The sequence below is a fragment of the Balaenoptera ricei genome, chromosome 17 (genome assembly GCF_028023285.1).
Source record: "Balaenoptera ricei isolate mBalRic1 chromosome 17, mBalRic1.hap2, whole genome shotgun sequence".
In the NCBI taxonomy this organism is placed as follows: Eukaryota; Metazoa; Chordata; class Mammalia; order Artiodactyla; family Balaenopteridae; genus Balaenoptera; species Balaenoptera ricei.
This window is the reverse complement of record NC_082655.1, coordinates 2,619,234-2,640,568: the sequence shown is the minus strand read 5'-3', so window position 1 is coordinate 2,640,568 and position 21,335 is coordinate 2,619,234. Positions and strand designations below refer to the sequence as shown.

The following is a 21,335-nucleotide window of genomic DNA, read 5'->3' as shown; positions in this document are numbered from 1 at the left end:
CACAGAACCTTAGGAAGGGCGAATTCTGTTCCTGATTCAAGTCAGCAGAACGTACTGGTGTTTCAGGAAATGAGAAGCCTGCCGAGTGTGCTCTGCTGACAAGCGGTGGTCTACATGGCAGGGCCGGGTCCTCGGCGTTCACTGTCAAAGTCAGGCACCGGGGGAAACGACAGCGGTACCGCCACGTCGGCCGCGCCGACACTTCCTACGCTCAAGAACGCACGGTGTCTAAGCATCAGGCTTCTCAAAAACGGCTCCCGCACAAAACCATTTAGCGGGTGCGGTGTAGTCGGTTTCAGAGAGAAAGGAAAGCATTCTTACCCCAATGGACAGACTCTTAACTACTGCTGGGCTTTTCAAAGGTCACAACTTTACTAACGAACGGTGACTAGCTTGGTGACGGGGCTCTGTGCAGAGCTGCAGCACGCACGCACTTGCACACACGCAGGCATGTGTGCACACACACGTCGACTCCCTGCCGTGCCTGCCGTCTCCCCTGGGGGCCTGGCCCTCCAGCTTCAGGCACAAGAAGTGTTCTGGACTTCTGCACCTGCTGACTCTCACCTCCCTACCTGGTGCCTCTTAGAACTCTTGAGGGGGTCACCCACCCAGGAGGCTCCCACTCAGCCGGGCTCACCACCGCTGCTGTAATTCCACACCTGCTGCACCACCTGTACGCGTGCCCAAGAGACGGGCATCCCTGAGGGCGGAGACCCACAGAGGCAGGTACCAACGACTGCTGAACTGAACCAAACCCGAGGTGCACCTGCAGCGGGGTCAGCCTGAAGACCCCAACCACCGACCTCTGACCCTGTGCACTGCTGCTGGCCGGCCCCCAACCCGGGTCTGATCTTCAGCTGTGGTTGGCCACCCCATCCCCCAGTGCCCTCACCCGCCAGGCCTGCCATCTGCCCCAGGCCACCTTCTCCATCCCCAGCCAGCCCACCACACACATGCCTCCTGGCATCAGTCGTCTTGGCTCCCGGTCTTGAACGCGCTCAACGCTGGTCCAGGAGCAGGGGGCCCGGGCACACGACACGCCTGGGACCGGCTGTGCTTGCTGTGCCGTGGGGGAGCGGTGGTCCCTGGCCTCGGCAGCTTCCACTCCCAGGGACACGGGCATTATTAGCAAACTCACCAGGCGACAAGCATCACAGGGTGACCCGTGGCGCTTCAGGGACTGAGCGGGTCGGGAGGGCAGCACCCTTGAGTCTGAGGGAGAGAAGCGGATGGGCTGCCGGGCGGTGGGGGCAGAGGGGGTGGGTGTTTCTGTGGCCACGGCAGGTGGAGCTCTTTACAGAGAGGAGAAGGCCCTGCGACCCCGGCCGGGCCTCTCACAGGGGACAGGGGACAGGGGACCAGGGACGGGAGGTGCGGGACCCGCAGCGTCATCCCACGCACCTGCCCGGATGTCGGGGACTCGGGAGGCGTCAGCACTGGATCCCTCCTGGCACCTCCGCTGGGCGTGGCCGGAGGGGGGCTGCCGGGCAGGGCGGCCAGCAGGGCCCCCCTGTCATCCCGTCGCTGCTCGGAGGAAAGGAGTTCGTTCCAACCCCTCTCCTTCTCAAGGTCAATGCTCTGGAACACGACTGAGCAACTCTGCGGCCCCTTTTTGTTAAGAACGTTGCTACGTTTTTTAACGGTCGAAAAAGATCAAAGTAAGAACATTTCCTGACGTGTAAAAAGTGTCTGTAAATAAAGTTTTATTGGAACGAGGCCACACTTGTCCGCTGATGAACGGCTGCTTTGAGCTCCATGGCAGGGCTTGGAGCTGCTACAGACATGCGGCCAGAGCGCCAGGAACATTCATTCACTCTGGCCCCAACAGGAACCGCCTGCCAACCCCTGCTCTAGATGCAGCGCGGTTGTGTGTTGTCCAGGGTTTGTCTGTCTCCTGAGTTGTGCTCAGTCGGCCCTATTACTGCGGAAAGAGGGGTGTGAAATTTCCCAACAATGACTGCGAATGACTGTTGGAGTCTACCCGTCTTTGCTTCACCCGTGTCTTAGGCTCTGTTCATCAGGAGCACACGCACCTCACTCCTGAGCCCACCCTTCCATCCTGTGAGCTGCCCTCTGTACCCCCGGCAATGCTTCGTCTTTATCTGGGGTTAATACTCCCACCAGCCGACTCAGGTTGCCTGTTCCCACCTTTTCACCTCAACCCCTCGGCGTCAGTCACGGTGTTTTACGAGAAGATGGGCGGGTCTCGCTGTTCCATCCACTCTGGTGTGTCTCCTCGCTGGCGTGTTTCGTCACTTACATTTAGAGTAACTGCTCACGTGGGTGACATCAGGGCTGCCGTTTTCCTACTTGCTTCCAGTCTGCCCCCTCCTGGGGTCTCCGTTCCTCTTGTTCCTGCCTTCTTTTGGTTAACTGAGTATTTCTCCACATTCCATTTTAATTTACACATTGGCTTTTTAGCATTATTTTGTAGTGGCTGCTCTAGAGACTATATTACATGTCAACTTCCAGTCTATTTGTAGATATCGTTCACGTCACATAAGAAATTAGTGACTGTCTGTGCCCGTTTACCCCAAGCCCCTTTATGCTGAAGCTGGCACATACGTTTCATCTGCAGCCACGATAAACCCCACGCTGTGCTGTGAGTTTTATTTTAAACAGTCATTTTAAAAGAATTAATAGGAAACTGGTCTTTTATTTTTACCCACCCATCTTACCATTTCCATACCTTTCCTTCCTTCTTCCTCGAGATCCCAGTGTTCGTGTGGTATCACTTCTCTTCAGCCTGAAGAACTGTCTGTAGCTTCTTCAGCATTTCTCACAGAGGTCTGCTGATGACAAATGCTCTTAGAATTTACCTAAATTCTCTTTATTTCACTTTTTGTTCCTAACAGATATTTTTGCTGGATACACAACTCTGGGTCAACTCCTCTCCCCGCCAGAACTTCAAGACACAATTCCACTGTCTTCCGAGAAGGCTGTGACAGCCCACATGACTACATACATGTCTTTTCTTCCTCTGGTGCCTTCGAGATTTCCCCTTTGTTGCTGCTTTTCAGCAGTTGGACTATGGTGAGCCTAAGCGAGGCTTTCTTTACATTCATCCTGCTTCACGAAGCTGTAGATTTAAGCTTCCACCAAACTTAGGAGGTTTTCAGTTATTTCTTACTTCACATTTTGATGCCCCATTCTCTTTCCTCTCTTCCAGGACTCCAATTACACGTATATTAGACATTGTCCCACTGCTTCCTGAAGCTCTGCTCATTTCTTTTTTCAACCTTTGTTCTCCCTGTTCTTCATATTAAGTCATTTCTACAGACCAATTTCTCAGTGCACTGAATCTTCTCTCATCATAAAGGTTAATTTTTATTTCAGATACTGCATTTTTCAATTCCAGAATTTCCATTTGGTTCTTTTTTAAAATAGCTTCTATTTCTCTGTTGAGATTTTCTACTCTCCACCTAGAGCCTGCTTTCCTTTATGTCCCCGAGCAGAGTCAGAACGTGTCTGATGATTCCAACACAAGTCATCATCTTGGGGTCAGGTGCCTTGTGGCTTTTCCTCTGGAGTGAAAGTCATGTTTTCCATTTTCTTTTCTCCCCAAATGTCTAACAGTATTGAGTTGTAGCGCAGACGTTGTAAAACGATGTGTCGCAGAGACTATATTCTGTTACATTCCTTTGATGAACAATGATATATTTCCCCCCACAAAGGTCAATAACTGGACTTTGATGAATAATTCTGGTAAAAGCGTTTTTGCACAGATATGCAGGTATAAAACACATATAAAAAAATGAACATAAAGACTCCTTCTCTCCTTAAGTACATCTTAGAACAGCCATGACTAAGTTTAACTTGATATGTATTTCAGAGCTTAAAAACCCAAGAAATTAATAACAAATTTTTGCACAGTTTAACTTGAGGCACATGCGTATATTGTCCTAACACTGGAAATACTTTCTTGACATTTGATTTGATACTCTTATTGGTTAAGCTTTTGCCTTTTAAAAGTTTTTCTAGGAGAAAATACAAGAAAAAAGTATCTATCCAGATTACCCATCACTCTTTGAACATTACTTAGGAATAACATGATCTTAAAATAGGTCAATTTTGAAAAACACTGACAAAATGCTGGACTGTTATTCTTATATTCAGGATCTCTTCTTGAAAAAGAAATGAGTATAAAAAAGTCATTTTGTCCTGACATTGGTGCGATGAGATACATTCGTACTGTTCACAAATCCAACACACAAGAGTGTCTGTTTTAAATGAGATCAACACTAATAGGTAACAAGAAGTAGAGAAGCCAGCTTTAGGAGATGCACTCATCCTACCCAATCCCTCTCGGGTTTTACCAGCGTTGATATTTTTGTTTTAACAAACAATTAACTTGGCTGGACTCGAACTCAAAACTGTCTCCCCTGTTTTTTTAGCTTTAGCTAAAATCTGTCCCATTTCAGGAACTGCCAAGAAATACGAGTAGAGATGACAAATGGGATTTGGGGTTCCCCGGCTCTAACTCTGCCCTTGGGTTCGGATACCCAGCTGTGTTTTAGCCCCTCTGGGCGGCATCATGTGAGGCCAATCTTCAGGGGAAAAGCCATAAGACAATGAGAAGCTCACCGGGTGCCCGGCCCTTCTCCTATTTTGGATGCTCTCTAGCGCTGACACGCACTAGAGGGGAAGCTGCACGGATAAAACTGTTCCTTGAAGATCCGGCCTCTTAGCTGGAGGGGCACAGACAGTGGCCGCGCTTGCTTCTGGCCATGGGCTCATTACCACAGTGGTGACCATGCGCTGAGAGGGGCTACAGGGCCTGGTCACAAGAGAACTGCTCGTCCACACTCTCTCTCTCTGGCCTACACAAACATTCTGTGAACGTCTGTGAGCTGCAAGGCTCTGCGTCAGACGGGAGTAGCTGAAGACTGACCGCAGAGGACACAGGGAGTGCCTGGGAGACATGCCCCGGCCCCAGCTCGCCCTCGGCTGCTAAGTGCCCACCGCCCACCCGCGACCGACCGGGCCGGCAAATGTGGGACACACAGGGTCTGGCCGATGCAAAGCCTGTGCTCTTCCCAAGTACATGCTACGACAGGGACACACGTGGAGAGGCTGGCCATGCAAGGCGACAGAGAAAGCCATCTTCGCCGAAGGCGCCCCCTGGAAACCCGGGCTTCTCACCCCTCCCTGGGAGGGAGCACGGCGTGAGCAGTCTGCACTGCCCCGGGACCGCCCCGCGCCCGACAGGAGCCCGAAGGAGCCCTCACGTGGCAGCTCACGCTTCAGCGCCCGACAGGCTGACCCAGTGCCAGTTCCCCTCGGGCAGCGGCACTGACATTCCTGGGGCCCCTGTGCCTGCTGGCCGTCGTGTGTGTACTTTGCCCAAGGAGCTGCTGCGCTGAGGACACTGCCCTGCCCGGGGAAGAGCGCGGCTCACCCCGCACGCAGAGCTTCTGAGGTTCAAGTGCGCGTCACCAGAGTCACACTCCGTCCCGTGTGCCCCTGCTCGGGCTGGAGTGCCCGCTCGCCCCCCCAAAAGGCTCCTCTGCACCGAGCTGTGCCCTGTGCTAAGTTTGCTGAAGGTGGCCTTTCGGGGCTGGGCTGTCGGGGGAGCCTGTGCTCTGTGGGCGCATCCCCTTAGCCGCAGAGGCGACCTCTGACCTGTGTGACAGTACCAGGGTGAGGTACGAGCTGCACAGACGTGAACTGGCAAGTTCTGTCAACCTTCTCTGAAAACACGCATGTAACTGAAATTAAAACGGGCATGCAATTTAAAGTGACTCTTAGGAATTCATTAGGAAAGTCGTCAAGTTGGGTGCTGGTTAGCAATTCACCCCAAACCCATGTCCTGCTCGCCCAGAAACACCACCATCACCAGGCTTCGCGCCACCCAGAGCGCTGGCCGCCCCAGGAGGGAGCTGGAGGGGTGCAGGTACGCGTGGATTACCCGCTGTGGAGGCTCCCCGGAGCCGGGGCCGCCTTCACCAGCGCACCGACCCTGAGAGACCAATGGCTCGGGGCTGGCAGGGAGTCAGACCCTCAGCCCAGCCGCCCCTCAGCTTTGCCCTCCGCCCCCGCCAGCTCCAGCCTGTCCGTCCGTCCGACAGCTGCCGAGGCGGCCGGGCCGCACCTTCCCCTGGTTACGGTGCCATCGTCGCCCCCCACCCGACCCTGTTCAAGCGACTCCTTCCTCATCTCCCGTTCCCTCCCCCTACTGCAGCCTGGTTTCCCCCAGAGCACCCCCCACCCCGAAACTGCCCTCGGAGGTCACCAGGCCACCTACCTACCAACCCAGCTGGCCCTTGTTTATTAGACTTGGCCGAAGGCCCCAGGAGGGCAGAGGGCGTTGGCACGAGGGCCAGCTCCTGGCACAGAGCCCGGCGAGCGTGGGCGCCAGAACCACGTGCTTGCTGCGTGAAGACGCTGCCGGGCCCTTCCACCCGCACCCCTCCTCCTCCCTGCTCGGCACGGGACCCCCCACACCCAGGGAAGGCCTCCGCGGAGGGGGATCCGGGCAGAGGCCGCAGGACCAGGGGCAGCTGATCAGGCCGAGGAGGCAGGAGCGCCCAGGAGGGGCTGACTGGACCGACCGTGTCCCCAGTTCTCCTGAAAGTCACCCTGGGCTGCAGATGGGGTGCAAGCCCACCAGGAGCTGAGCGCTGGCGGTGTGGTGACAGCCGGGGTCACCCCGCGCTGGGCAAGAAAGACAAACACTTCCCATCACGTCCCCAAAGCAGCCCCGGAGGAGCGAGCCCTGAGAACACAGCCCCATCCCCGTCCGTCCCTGGCGTGGCTGCCGCTGGGAGCCCCGGACACGGCGGCATTTCCCAGCAAGGCTCTAAACACACGCAGCACCGGTGTGTAGTAAATAATTTTTGTTTTCTTCCCGGCAAAAATGAACAACAATGGTGGGACCAGAAAGGCTCCCCGTTCACAGGAAACGCCGAGGGTGTCACCGCTCACCGAGGGCTGTGTGAGGTCACGGGCGACAGCGGCCACGCTCACTCACGCGCGGCCTCCCATTCAGCACAGCGGCTTTTTTGATAAACCGGTCCTTCTGGGGGGAGGGGGCCAGGGGACTGGGAAAGCTGCCTATAAATCTTTAACAAAAGATCTGAAATGGGAATAGGAACTACATTCTTTCTCTCAATAGACAAAGCCTTCCCCATCAAGATATGCTTGTATTCTCAGACAAAACCTTCATGATAACATTAAAGCCATGAGAACTCGCTCTCTGTGGGAACGCTTGGCAGCCTGCAGTAACCCCGGATGAACGTAACCAACCCAGTGGGGAACGTGGCACTAAGCAGCCCCCTTGAGGGCCACAGCCGTGAAAAAGCACGGGTCCGGCCGAGGCGCCGGGGCCCGGATATAGGCATGGTACCGAGGAAAGGGCCCCCCCTGAGCAGAGAGGGTCTGCACTGGGCAGGGGGCAACCCCTCGTCCAGCCGGATGGAGGGCCACAGAGCTGAAGAAGCCTTCCAGAATCCCGGGAAGGTAGGAAGAAGGATTAAAAAAAAGAAGCTCAGATGCCTGTTCTGGGGCCTCCCCCTTGGAACCGCAACGACGGGCCGGGCCCTGTGCGTGTGTGCGGGGGATCCTGTGCGGCCCAAGCCCCTTCCCAGAGTCTAGGCACTCGCCCCGGGCTGGGCCTGGGAGCCCAAGAACTGAACACAGACGTCCCTCATCACAGCATTAGAGCAGGGACGGGTGCCTGAAGGCACAGGCCCCAGAACCGGGGCCACGCGGGGGCCAGTCCCAGTGACGGGAGAGCCATGTGATAGAGTTCGTTCGGTTTATGCATTAGGTGCTCCCTGCGGGTGGACTTTGGTGCCGAATGAGCTATTTCGGATGGAGAGGCAGTAGTCTGGAAATAGCACGATTCACACTTACCAAAGGCACCACCAGTCAAATTCCAGAAGGTTCCGAACGGCCTTTCTTCCGGTAAAATAAACACGCTCCAGCCCCTCATGTTGGCCCTGAGGCTGGGCTTAGTTTCCAGGGAGTAAACCGCCAGCCCCACTCGGGGGCTGCCCAGCACCTCGGTGGGAGCAGTGGTCCTATGCTGAAACGAGGAGGAGCCTCCAGGGCCCAGCAGGATGCCCTCGGCCAGATGCACGCAGGCACTGAGCCTCTGGAAAACCCGTGGGCGCCCCTCCTGCTCTGCCGGGGCCTGGCTGCGGGGGTCTTTCTTCCCCCAGCTCCCAGGAGCACAGCCCACTGCAGACTTGGAGCACCGGCCCCTCCCCACCACCCATCCCACGCTCTTCGGAACAGATGCCGCACTAAGCAAGCGTGCCCAGGGCACGGGTGGGGGGAACAAGCCCGCCCCGAGCCCCGCGACGGCCACTCGGCACCCCGGCCCAGGCTGGCCCCTGTGCAAGGCCTGGACGCAGTGGCAGCCGAGGTCTCTCCCAACTCTGAGAGTCTGCGACCTGAATTAGGGTCGGGGGGGAAAGAACCCAGCCACCGCCCTATCTGCTGCGATTCACAGCTCTGGCTTTAATAACAAGCGGGCAGCAACACACCCAAAGCTCCGGTGGAGCAAGGTTAAGGAGCACGCGCTAGGGCGGGGGGAGCCCTCCTGCGGAGGCCGGCCAACCTCCCCGGCGTGAGTCAGTGCTCCCTCCGGCCGGCCTCACGGTACCGAAGCGAGGTCAGTGAACCGGGGGTTCAGAGAGCCTTTGCACGACATCTCCACACGCAGACACGACACACAGAGGTCACCTCCAAGGGCCGGGGACAGTGAAGTGTAGGCGGATAGGTAGTTAGGCACGCGAGTGTGTTACCTTCCTTGTCAACGCAATTCATCTGTAAGCGCGTAATTAATGTTTAAATAATGGGTGTGCTCAGCCAAGGACGGACCCAGAGGATTCCTGGAATTTAGGAGCTGGCTCCAGCACGCCCCTGGGCTGCAGACAGCGGGGCCTTCAGGGTCTGGTCATTATATCCTGCCTCCTGAAAACGCTATTACATGAAAACCAGCAAGTGTTTGGAAACTTAAAAAATTAAATTCTTACTAAACGTTGCTATTACCTTTATCAATAGAGATCTCGAGTATTTTTTAAAAACCTCTAACCCCATCTCCCTTTATCACATCTCCGCCAAGCGCAGCTGGCGCAGCTCCTGAGGGGCAGGGGCGCTGAGAGCCGAGTTCAAATCCCAGCTCCACCACTGACCTAACTCTGTGGACGCCTCCTTCCTCACCTGCAAAAATCTGTAAGATAATGTCATCTGCAGATTTGTATAGGGATTAGGTCACTGGAACAACTGCTGCTGGCATCGTTACCACGGGGTCCGCAGACCTCACTTCTAAGAGCGGGAAGCGGGAACCAGCACCGTTAGCCCCGCTCTCCTCTCCTAGTTCGCTGCAGACTCAGGCCTGGCCTGCTCTCAAGAAGAGGAGAGGCTCGAATTCTGATTCTACACTTTCTGGCCATGGACCCCTGGGCAAGCCACCTCCCTTCCTGAGCCGCAGCTCCCTCGGTACAGACGGCCTTGTCCAGGACCCTGGGGAGGACTGACAGGTGACAGGCCACATCCCTGGGCCGGCGTGGGAGCCTTATTCACGGGCCCGTTTCGACACTGCCCTTCCGTTAGCACTTCCAGCATCCCTCCACCCCGCCCACCAGAAAAGGGCTCCACGGGTGGTCAGGGAGTGTGCCAGCTCCACCCTACCCCTGGAGCTTGCCTCCAGAACTTTCTCCTCTGCACGGCCACGGCCAGGGCCTCGCCATACTGCAGCGCGGCAGGGCCCCAGAGCTGGTGACACGGGAAAGCCGGCGGTCGCGGTCTGGCTCCCCGTCCAGGCTCGCCTCTGAGCCTTCCTCCCGGCCGCCCGGCTCTCGGGGCTTCCGTGCCCTGGCCTGCGGTGCTGTCCTGCGTGGCGCCCTCGGAACCCGCTGTGAAAGTGGGTGTCCTCCCCTTAAAGCTGGCCTGCCCTCCCCGAGGTGGGGTGATGACTAAAATTCATGAGAGGCACGTCAGGCCCCATTTATAAGTCATGAGTGTCGGATTACAGGGGGCCGCCTGGTGCCTGGAAGAGCGCTTCAAACCCAGCTGCTGGCGGCTGCGTCTACACAGAGTGTACTTCCGGTCTGGCTGTGGTTAAACCCTGCTTTGCTGCCGCAGTCTAGCCCGGAGAACGGTGAAGAACGCGAGAAGAACGTGAGGACGTACTCGTAGTCCGGAGACCGTGGGGAGGACCCGGGGACCAAAGGCCTTCGGCAGCGAGAGGGGGCAGAGTCGGGCTCCCGGCTGAGGAAGAGGAAGAGGAAGAGCGAGTGGGCCTGCGCGGAGCAGCTGCTGGGCCCAGAAACCTGCCATCAAAGCAGGCAGCGACACCCCCTAATCGTGCTGTGGAATGACAGCAAAATGCAAGGGTGTGTAAGTCTAGAGGGACTTTAATTAAGGACACATAAATAATTTGGTTGAAACTGATGAAGCCTCACACCCTCTCGCTAGGCTCGGGGCCCCCGCCCCTCCTGAGCGGAGCCTGTGGCCGACCCTTGGCTGTGCTGACCTTCTGCGGGCCCAGGGGCAGGGCTCTTCCAGCCGCGGTCAACAGCCCAGCGCGCAGGTGTCCGGCCCTGACCGCCTCAAACGGAGACTCACGCTTTCAGTTTCTGCCCATTCCGCACTGCGTGCTACATACACCTCCACTGCGATTTGCAGATAAAGTACTTCTAACAATCACTCCCAATTCAACATGATGGGTGGCAGTCCTTCAAGTTTCCTTCTCTGATGTTTCCATCAGTTTACAAGCTGTAAGATACACCCCACATCCTCTCTCCACTTAAACGGGGGACAAACAACCTATACTCACCCCAAGACAAACTCCATCCATACACGATTTACATAATTTATTGATATATGTGTATGCGTTTCATGTAAGATTTAAATAGCTGGTTTTTTAATGACAAAATTACCATCATCTGGGAAATATTTTGCTGGTGGACACATTCTATACGGATTGCTTTTAAGAGCAAAGAGTAGGACTTCCCTGGTGGCGCAGTGGTTAAGAATCCACCTATCAAGGCAGGGAACACGGGTTCGAGCCCTGGTCCGGGAAGATCCCACATGCCGCGGAGCAACTGAGCCTGTGCGCCACAACTACTGAGCCTGCGCTCTAGAGCCCGCGAGCCACAACTACTGAACCCCGTGCGCCTAGAGCCCGTGCTCCGCAACAAGAGAAGCCACCGCAATGAGAAGCACGCGCACCGCAACCAAGAGTAGCCCCCGCTCGCCGCCAACTAGAGAAAGCTGCGCGCAGCAACGAAGACCCAATGCAGCCAAAAAATAAATTAATTAATTAATTAAAAAAAAAAAAAAGACGTCTAAAAACCATTCTTGCTTTACCACTGCTCGTGTGTGCAATACTGGCAAAGGGCAGAATCGCTCAGGTTTCTCTGTAAATCACCCCCTTGGAGTGGCATAGAAGGCCGCCTAAGATCTGGCCCACCAGGGGCCAGAGCTCCCTCAAACGACTCTGCACCAAGCTCATGCCACGCAGACTTAGTCACAGCTTCCCTAACACGCCACACTTCCCGCTACGCCTCTCCCTGCCATGCCGCGGCCTGGAATGTGCCAACTCACCTTCGCTCACTGACCCCTACGTACTCTTTGCAACCAGGAGGCCCAGGGCCACGTCCTCCACACAGCTTCCCCATCCCCCGCCCCCTCTCCGTGCCCGGGGGTTGCCTCCTGTCCCGCTCCTGCTGTCCGCATGCTCCCCTTGGACAGAGCAGGCAGTGACCTGTATTCTGACCGCCCTTCCTACTCTTCCTCCTCCAGACCATGAATCACAGCCTTGACCCCAGGCCCCGTGAGCACCGGGCACAGGGCACAGGGCACAGCCTTGGCGCCAGCGTGCTAGATGACCTCCCTTCAGGTCTTCCCTGACCTGGAGCCCTTCGATCGCTGGCATGCGGGCGCCGGCATCCCCACACGGACCCCCACGTGCACGCGGCTCCACCTGAAGCAGAAGCCTCAGGCTGCTCCCGCGCGCCCCCCGCACCTGGCACCACGCCCGGCACCTGGCAGGTAGGTGCTCAATAAGCGTTTGATGGAAGAACAACAGGCACAGAGCTCCTTGGGAAAAAGGACTGCAGCTGACATTTCATTGTTTCTAAAATACAATGATCTGAAACACAAGGAAATCCAGACTTCCCAACGCAAACAAAACAGCCCTGCACAACAGTTTTTCAATTATCTCAGTCAAAATTCAGGGGACTTTGACAAACTCCTGCCTATTTACGGGCCTGTCCTCCCGGCATGCTGCCTGTGCTTTGGGGGGCACTGCGAGGGTCCCCCGGCCTGGGTGGGTGGTCACGTCAGGGCTCCCAGGCACGGACACACACGTGTGTCTGGAACTCGCGTCCCCTGGAGAGAGCGGGCAGTCTGCCACCTCCCAGCCTGGGCCATGTGTCACCCTTCAGGCTTCCTTAGTCTCTCGTCAGCAGGAAATCCACTTTTCAGTCAGATATTCTGTAAGGCCCATCCAGTTTTTTTTCACATTTAAAAAAATGGGGGTAAAACATACATCATGTAAAAGTTACCACTCTCACCACTTGTAGGTGCTGGGTTCAGTGACATCAGGGACGTTCCCACTGCTGCTCAGCCATCCCCACCGTCCCCCCAGGACTGAAACTCCGTCCCCACTCACTCACTCACTCCCCGTGCCCCTCCCCCAGGGCCCACCTTCTACTCCCGGCGTCCTCGTGGAAGTGGAATCACACAGTCTTTGTACTTTTGCGTCTGTATTGTTTCACTTAGACTGAAAGTCTTTCAAGGCCCATCCTCCACAGCCCTGTGGGCGCACCTGCTCCCTCGCTCGGTGGCACTCGGGGGCACGGGACAACGAGGACACTGAGCCCAGCGCTCTCTACACAGCGAAGGACCGACTGCCGGACAATCGTCCCCCAAGTCCCAACGGGAGCAGCCTGAGCACCCTCCCCCAACACCAGGGGACCCTGGGGAGCAGAGCACACCTGCCCCTGCCCTCGGGCCTGCAGGCGGGCAACCCAATATAAGCCTCAGGCTGAGCCAAGTGCCACGAAGGGCGGGCAGGTCCAGGGGAAACCCATCCCCAGAGGGCCTCTGATAACATTCTCCAGGACTGTACAGCATCAGTTTCCAGCGATGCGAAAAGAACTGTTGGATAAGAAGCACAACAAAGAAACCCTCCACCACCTGAAGGAGGATGGCCAAGCCTGGTCCGGTTTTCGCTGAAAATGAAAAATGGAAGCATCAATGTAGAATTCAAACTCAAACGCTCTGAGCTGTTCTCAGCCCAGGGACCGAATCCCCACACAGGGGAGGTTCCCACGCACTGAACAGCGGTGGCACGGAGGACGGGCCCAGAACCAGACGTCTCAGGACCCCCTGCCCACTGTGACAGCAAGGGTCCTCACACGTCCCAGGCATGGGCCGGCGACCTGAAAGCCTCTGGCCCCGGGGACTGCAGGGCCTGTGGGCATCGCCTCGGCTTGGGCAACGAAAGCAAACACAGTTACAAGCTGGGCGCTGTGTCCTTCCCCTGGGCTCTGGTCCCCAGAGCCACCACTCGCGCCTCGGCCACTTGCCCATTTCCCGGGCCTTCTGGTACGAGGCCTGCAGACTCCTTGAGCTGTCCCTCTTTCAGGCGACATGGTGGCCCGATTCTCTGAAAATAGCCCGTAAGTGACGCAGCTTCGTGAAATCAAGGAGTGCCAGGTGTGTATATATATAGCTGATTCACTTGGTCATAAAGCAGAAACTAACACACCATTGTAAAGCAATTATACTCCAATAAAGATGTTAAAAAAAAAAAAAAAGGAGTGCCAGGTGACCGCATGAACCAGAAAGGTATGCCTTAGGAATTCTTGTGGCACGAAGGAAACTGTTTGAGGGCAGTGAGGTGCTAGATCTGCTTTTACAAAACAGAAAGACCAACCAAGAATGCCACCTGCAGAAGGCCCCTGGGGCGTCATTAGACACAAAGGGGATTCCTAGGAAGGCGGCGGGCACATCTGAGCTGCACAAGTGCTGCAGAGTGCAAAGCACACCTGCTGGAAGGTCCACGTTAGATGTGTCACGCAAAAGGCAACTCGCAACAGGTCACCTGTGGGCAACATCGTGCTCACTCAAGGAGGCCACAGGGGACCTGCGTTTTCACTTGGGATACAGCATGAACCTGCATCGCCCAATTCTCACCAGAGACTTGTGTTCCCGGCGCTGCCCTGTGGATTTTGAACACTAGCCTGAGTCAACAGCACAAGAAGGCACTGGGCGGGCCGGGCTGTAACCTCTAACTCGGGGTGGGGCGAGGGGGCCGGGGCCTGGATTACAGAAGGGTGTTGCTGCGGCGGGTGATTCAGTGGGGCTGCCCCCGGGTCACGTTCTCACTCTGCTGCAGCAGCCCTGGCCTCGCCGTCAGTTTCACTCAGCAATCCCGGGAGTGGAGGAAAATGACGAGCACTTAAGGCACTTAAACTTCCAATGTTTTCTTTAAGGCAGGCTTTTAAAGGGTAGGTTTTTCCCACAGGAAGAAAAGGTGAGGTTCAAGTTGGGACAAATCATATCCTAGGAATCCTGATTCACGTTAAGCTAGGACAGAGAGTGGAAAAGTGTTTTAAGAAGAAAAACAGACACATACAAAATGAACACAGTTTCACCCCTCCTGAATGAGACAGACAAGACTAAAGCTAACCTTCCGCATAAATAACCCTACAAACCACTTGGTCATTCCCAGGCCATCACGGCACCCCCGACCATCATCAAGCAGGAGAGAAATCGGCGTCTCACTGTCAACTGAGAGACCACAGGACATTCCTCTATGACTCTCCTTTTCCCTCCAGGACACTTCCTGAACCAAGAAGGAAACAGAGGGTGGGGGTCTGCTCTCCAAGGGAGAAGGCTGTCTGGGAACAGACTGGGTCAGCCCAGGAGGGCGCCTGCCTCTCAGGGGGGTCTGCTCAGGGCTCTGGGCAAGCTGTTCCCAGACTCCCAGAGGGGACCCCACGTTCCCACTTGATCCCAACTCTGAGGCCAGATTCATCAGCTGCACCTGAGGGCACACACACGTCATACACACGCACACACATGCACACATTATACACATGCGCGTGCGCACACACAACACATGCACACGTTATACACACGCACACACGCGCACACATTATATACACGCACACACACGCACACACATGGCGTGCAGACGACGGGCACCTACCTCCAGTGCCAGGCACGCAGCAGGAGTTGGTCTGCAGAAGCCCCTGGGCGGCCCCTCCCTCGCCCTCAGACCCCCGGCCCTGCAGGAAGCAGGCACGGATGCTGCAATGCCTGAGGGGCCTCTGGGCCCCCAGCCCCCAGCACGTCACACCTTCACCCTCTTCTTCGCCTCAAGTTTGTGGGTCTTACCAGAACCCCCTCGACACTAACAAAACAGCAGTTTTTATAGGTGCCCCTCTGATCTCCTTTATCTGACGCTTTGAGCCTGAAGCCTAAGAACATACTTTTACAGGCCCCTCCAAAAGCTGCAATGTTTGACGAATGGTGGGAATCCAGCGCGTAACAGACGTGGCCTGTCAGGAAGCGGGAGAGATGCCGGTGACGCTGAAGGCACCTGTGGCCAGCCCCGAGGTCAGCGGGACGCCTCCTGCGAGGGCGGAGCCAAGCCCACCCCCCCCCCCCCCCCCCCAGGGAGGACACAGCGTCGGGCCTGGAGAGAAAGCCACAGGCCTTCTGCTCTCGCCTGGACCTGGGTTCTCTACCTGCCCTGGATGCTCTCTGCCGCTGCTGGGGGCTGGTCGCGTGTGTCACACGCGCGGGAACCTCCTGGCGAAGGCGCGCGAAACCGGCTGCCTGCAGGGGCAGCACCAGGTGCTGCGGGGCAGGAGGGGCGGCAGGTCTCACTACCGGGACCGCTGGACTTGGTGAAAATGCTGTACATTCGAGACAGCAGAACTGAAGTTTTTAAAGGCACCCTCCCCGGCGAGGGAGGATTTAGAACCACGGTGGCCGCACTGGGCCTGCTCCGTGTTCCTCCCGAGCTCACGGGACGGCAGTCATGGGACTGCTGGCCTGCAGTGTCTCCCACGAGAGGTGGGCGTTCCTCCCATGCGGTCTTCTGTCCCCTCTGCGGCCGACCAGAGGTCTCGGCCAATCGGACCAGGGAGGGAGGGCTGTCCTGGCGTCACACCCACCTCCTCCTCTGCTCTCCCGTGGGCCTTCCGTCCTCCACAGCCCAGCAACGCGGCATCGCCTTCCAGCACTGAGGGATGGCACTGCCGGTCCAGAGGTTCCGGCACAAGAGGTGCTCACTTGGAATCAGGGGCCCTCAGTTCAGGCCCCAAACTGGCCGGACAAAAGCCTTCCTGCGGACGAGGCCAAGAGTGCTGCGGTGTCCTTGGTGGCGGGGCCCACACTTCACGCCAGCGGCCAGCAAACACAAACGGTTTACAGTGTTCCGATTTAAACTGCACTTACGGGCCTCCCTGGTGGCGCAGTGGTTGAGAATCCGCCTGCCAACGCAGGGGACACGGGTTCGAGCCCTGGTCCGGGAAGCTCCCACATGCCGCAGAGCAACTAAGCCCGTGAGCCACAACCACTGAGCCTGCGCTCTAGAGCCCGCGTGCCACAACTACTGAAGCCTGCGCGCCTAGAGCCCGTGCTCTGCAACAAGAGAAGCCACCACACTGCACCGTGTCAGGAACCAGGAATAGATATTGGTTCGGCAAAAGAACCATCTCATGAGAATGAAGTTACCTGGTTTGTCACCTGCGGAGCTCCCTGGGTGGTGGGTGCCCCAGGTAACGAGCTGCTCGGCCCAGTTTAGGTTTTCTGACCTGTCATCAGTGGGGCTGCCCCTGCCCTGGCCCCCGGGACCGCTGGAAAGAGGAGCGATCCGGCCTCCTGCGAGGGCGCGCGCAGAGCCCAGGCACGCGGCTGAGGCTGACTCCCCGGTACCCACCCCACCGCCGCGGCCGGAGCTCACAGACGGGCGCGGAAGTCAACTCCAACCCAAACACAGATCCCAGCTGCCGTCCTCAACGCCAGGCGATGCGAACCTGGGAAGAGATGGTGGGCTTTCAAGGCGGCCGCCGTGAGACGGGCTCCTGAAGCACCCACGCCCGCCCGGCAAGGCCGCCGACCTTCGGAAGGAGCCATTTCGATTCCAGCGACACCCTCAATTATGAAAAGAATTATTCCAACCAAACAGAAAATACAGATTCTAACAAAGCCACTACCCTTCAGTATGCCACAAAATTACCACGTGAATCCCAGATGACTTGAGATGGGCGGCCGTGGGCTGGGACGCCCGCCACTGGGGCGAACCACACAGGGGGGATGTGGCAGGACCTTCCCAGAGCAGGTGAAGCGCACCCTGGCGCCCCCCTGATGGGGCCCGGCACCCAAAGCTGTCAGGATCTCCATGGTCTCAGAACCAAGACCACGTGGGGCTCCGTTCCCTCCCGATTAGGGTGTGTGCTTCACCTCCCGCAAGAGGACTCAGAATTCAGTGTCTCCCCCGGGAAGTGGAGCCAGCAGGGAGGGGACGAGCTCCCCACCTCGGTGCCCGCTGCGGACAACAGAAGCACGTGGAAACCAGTCATGATTCCACCTCCCAGCCTGTGACCCCCCCCCCCCCCCCCCCGGTCCTCAACACAGCGGACTTGAAATGCAGGTGGAGGGAGGGGCCAGGCTGAGGGCTGGGGATGTAAGCTGAAACCACTGGCTTCCCTCAGCTCTGCTCACCGCGCAGCCCGCCTGCCACAGCGCCTGCCACAGCACGCAGAGAAACGGGCTCTGTTCGCGGACGGCCGTAAGACCACAAACCAGAAAGGTCTGTAACAAACAGTGAAACCTACAGCTTCCACTGCCAGGACGCGGAAGCTGAAACACGGGCCAGACACTTCAAGGTTTACACACACCCGACTTCCCCCCGTGGGCTCCCCCGAGGCAGGTGGACCAGCCCTCCCAGCCTCTGCTCCCTCACGTGGGATGGTGACTAATGCTGTCTCTATAGTATTTACGTGTGTCCTCATCTGAGTGGTCGGGCATCTCTAACAGAGACTGGCCACATCCGCTTAACGGGCAAGCACACGCAATTGCAACGAGAGGCAATGCGTATGGCTCCGCTTGGGGTGGGCGCTGACTAGTTCCCTAGTTCCCCACAGGCCTTCTGTGTCCTACACGCCAGCAGGTCCAGAGGCCTCGTGTGCCCGGGTCGGGGCAGGCCGTCCGGGACCGAGGAAACCAGGAGTCCGGGCTTTGACGAGGCCATGTGGACACGTCTGGCATCTAAGGCGTGTCACTCGTTCTTTCCTTCCACACACACACAGTGAGCCTCCCCTGGGCACCGGCCACTAGGTGAGCGGGTCTGAACCTGCCCTGAAAGGGGGCGGGGCAAGGCGGGGACCTGCAGGAACAGGGACGGGAGGACGACGGCGCTGCAGGCGCTGCGGGCGCTGCTCGGAGCCTCCCCGGGGGCGGAGGACACGCACTCGCTGACCAAGAGAGCCTGGTCGGGGGACGGGCTGCGCGTCATCACGTCTAAACCGCCACTCGCCGCAGAAGCGGCGAGCAAGACAGGATGGTCCCTCGGACAGAACTAGATGCCCAAGGGCGTCATCTCTGACAAAGGGCTTTTTAATAAAGCACCCTCGCAACTCGTTAAGAAGACAAACAACCTGACTGAAATATCGGCGAAAAACGTGAACGCACACTTCATCTAAGATACACGAATGCATAGGGAAAGCTGCTAAGCGTCGATATTCATTAGGGAAACACAAATGCTGCCAAGGATGTGGAGGCTGGAGGGAACGGTCTTCTCTTATCAAGTAACCCTGGCACTTAGCGTACGGCCAGCCGCCCACTCCGAGGTCTCTACTCATGAGAGATGAAACACAGGTCCGCACAGAGCCTTGCAGCGGATGCTCAGAGCAGCTTTATTTAAAACAGCCCCCAAATGGAAACAAGCCAAATGTCCATCAGCTGGTGAATGAACAGAGAAAAGGGGGGCGGGTCCATCGTGTACTACTAGTCAGTGCGGCAGGGTGGACGGCTCGACCACAACGGCACTGCAGAAACCAGGCCACAGACTGTGTGGTTCTGTTTACACAAATTTCAGAAAAAGGGCAAAACCATGACAGAGGCAGGAGGGTGGTGACTGGGGGTCAAGGCGGACTGACGTGAGGGGCCACTAGGGAGCCTCCTGGGACGACGAAAATATTCCTGGTCTGAACTGTGGTGTTGGTTCCAACTACAGACATCTGTCTATCAAGGGGATCAAACTGTCCACGCTGAGTGGGAGAATACTGTCTCAGCTTTAATAATTATTAATATACAAGATCCAATAATAAACACCACACCTCTGGGCGTGACAGACAACTTTAAGAAGCTCTGACTCAAATCAGAAAGTTCTGATTACTATGTTGCCCCTAAGAATATAATGAAAGTACAACCCTTAGAAATACACTGGCCATCTGTCGTCTGTTCGCAATCTAAGCCCATCTAGGAACAACTCTCATTAAGCATCATTCCTTTAACCTACGCAAACAGCCTCTGTCCACAGTCCTGCTCTGCCCATGACCATGACCTTATGCAGTGTTTAGGGTCAGTGACCAGGGTCACCTTCATCCCCTTCAGGTCAGTTTGTCACGGCCATCTATGATGACAATCCTCCCTCTTTCCATCATCATTTCTGGATGTTTATATGGAACAGACGTACCTGCGACTCTCAAAAGCTACATTTAATGTCTAGCCTACGTATCATATAGTGAAATATATAATACGTATTACCCTGGAATATCTGAAGTAGATACAAGTCTCATGTAATACACGAAAATACTCAAAACCAAACAATGAAATGTAAGTTGTGTGGAAATTGAGACTCACAACCTGTAAAGTGTGAAAGTTCCAAGGAGCTGTGTTGGTTCCAGGGTTTTGAGCCATAATACACATAACTTATCACCAAGGAAATGTGGAAATAAGAGCTCCCAAATCTCTACCTATTGTATCAACTTATTTCTCAGTAATCAGAGGTTCTGAATTCTGTATTTGTCACCATAACCAGGGTGAGATGACCTAGAAGTTAAATAATGGTGCCCGACGCTGCCCACCTGAGCTTAGCCACATTGCTTTCGTTAAGGCCTCAACCCACGAACCCACGTCCCTGCACATCAAAGGGACAAAATAAATGCTTGGTAAGATTAAGTGGCACCGGATGTGCCCCATCCTGAGGTCTGGCCACAAAGGTGGTCTCCAAGCCTCTCACCACACTGCCGCCCTGGAGCCGCCCACCCTGAGAGGCCTGCCCAGCCCGCCCGGAAGGGGGTGCCCCAGACTCTGGGGGCCGGCATCTCACCCCAGCTCTTCTCCTCCCAGCAAAGGCGGGTCACTCCCCCACCTCCAGCACGAGGACTAAGCCGCACGGGGACAGACATGGCGTCCTGTCCGCCCCCAGTGGCCTGGCACACGTGGGCACCCGAGGAAGGTGAGCAGGATAAATGAGAGGTGATCAACACACGGATGAAAGAACAAAGAGTGACCCACGTGGTGCACGCTCCACCACCCCCAACTCTCCAGAAAAGGTTCTTAACTCAGCCGGGCCACGGGAAGCCTTCTCAGGCCTCATATTTTTAAAGACGAAAAATGAAACACCCGGGATGCCAAAGGGAAAACATGTTGAAACACAGCAACCTAAACCCTGAGAGTGGCAAGCCTGCTCCTTTATTAACGTGCCTGACAAGACAGGTACGGCACCTGCTGTGCTGTGAAATGCCCAAGTGCACCTGCCTGCAGCACGCCCTGACACCAGCACGGGGGCCCGTTCATCACTGAAGGAGCCGCATGCTTCTCTAACTGATCTGCACCACACTGGGCCTTAGCTTGTGCTCTCTGAACAAGAAACATTTTACCATGTTCAGAGAAACTTTCCTGTAACAGCCAAAATAAATAGATTTTTTAAATATTTTACTAGGCACATGTGGAATTCTAGAATGAAACACGCTTCTGAATAGTTTGGCCCCTTATCCAGTTGGAAAATTACAGATTTTAAAACTTTCTTAGTCAACGGGGAAGATTAAATACCCTGGCCACATTTTTAGGGCCTAAGGCACCCCCGGTGGTAATTTGGAAGGGATGCCAGCGTTTTCATATACCAGGCTTAGTAATGCTAATCTGAGTGTTATCTCTGAGAATCCGAGTATTTCTGGAAATAACCATCATTCAGCCACCTAAAGTCCACAGTAAACACAGATTTAAGTCGATAATAACGACCATATGATAACAGTAAAACAAAACAAACAAACAAACACAGCATTCTTTGGTGTCTTCTACAGCCAGGCCTCGTTCTGAGCGCATGCGTGTCTCCTGCCCAACAACCCAGGCTG

At 56.1% G+C, this 21,335-nt stretch overlaps 1 protein-coding gene across 6 annotated transcripts in view; it reads right to left on the bottom strand.

The window, feature by feature from the left end:
* Positions 1-21,335, bottom strand: part of SLC45A4 (solute carrier family 45 member 4) — a 104,785-nt gene that overhangs the window by 39,936 nt on the left and 43,514 nt on the right. The gene's annotated exons all lie outside the window — the stretch shown is intronic.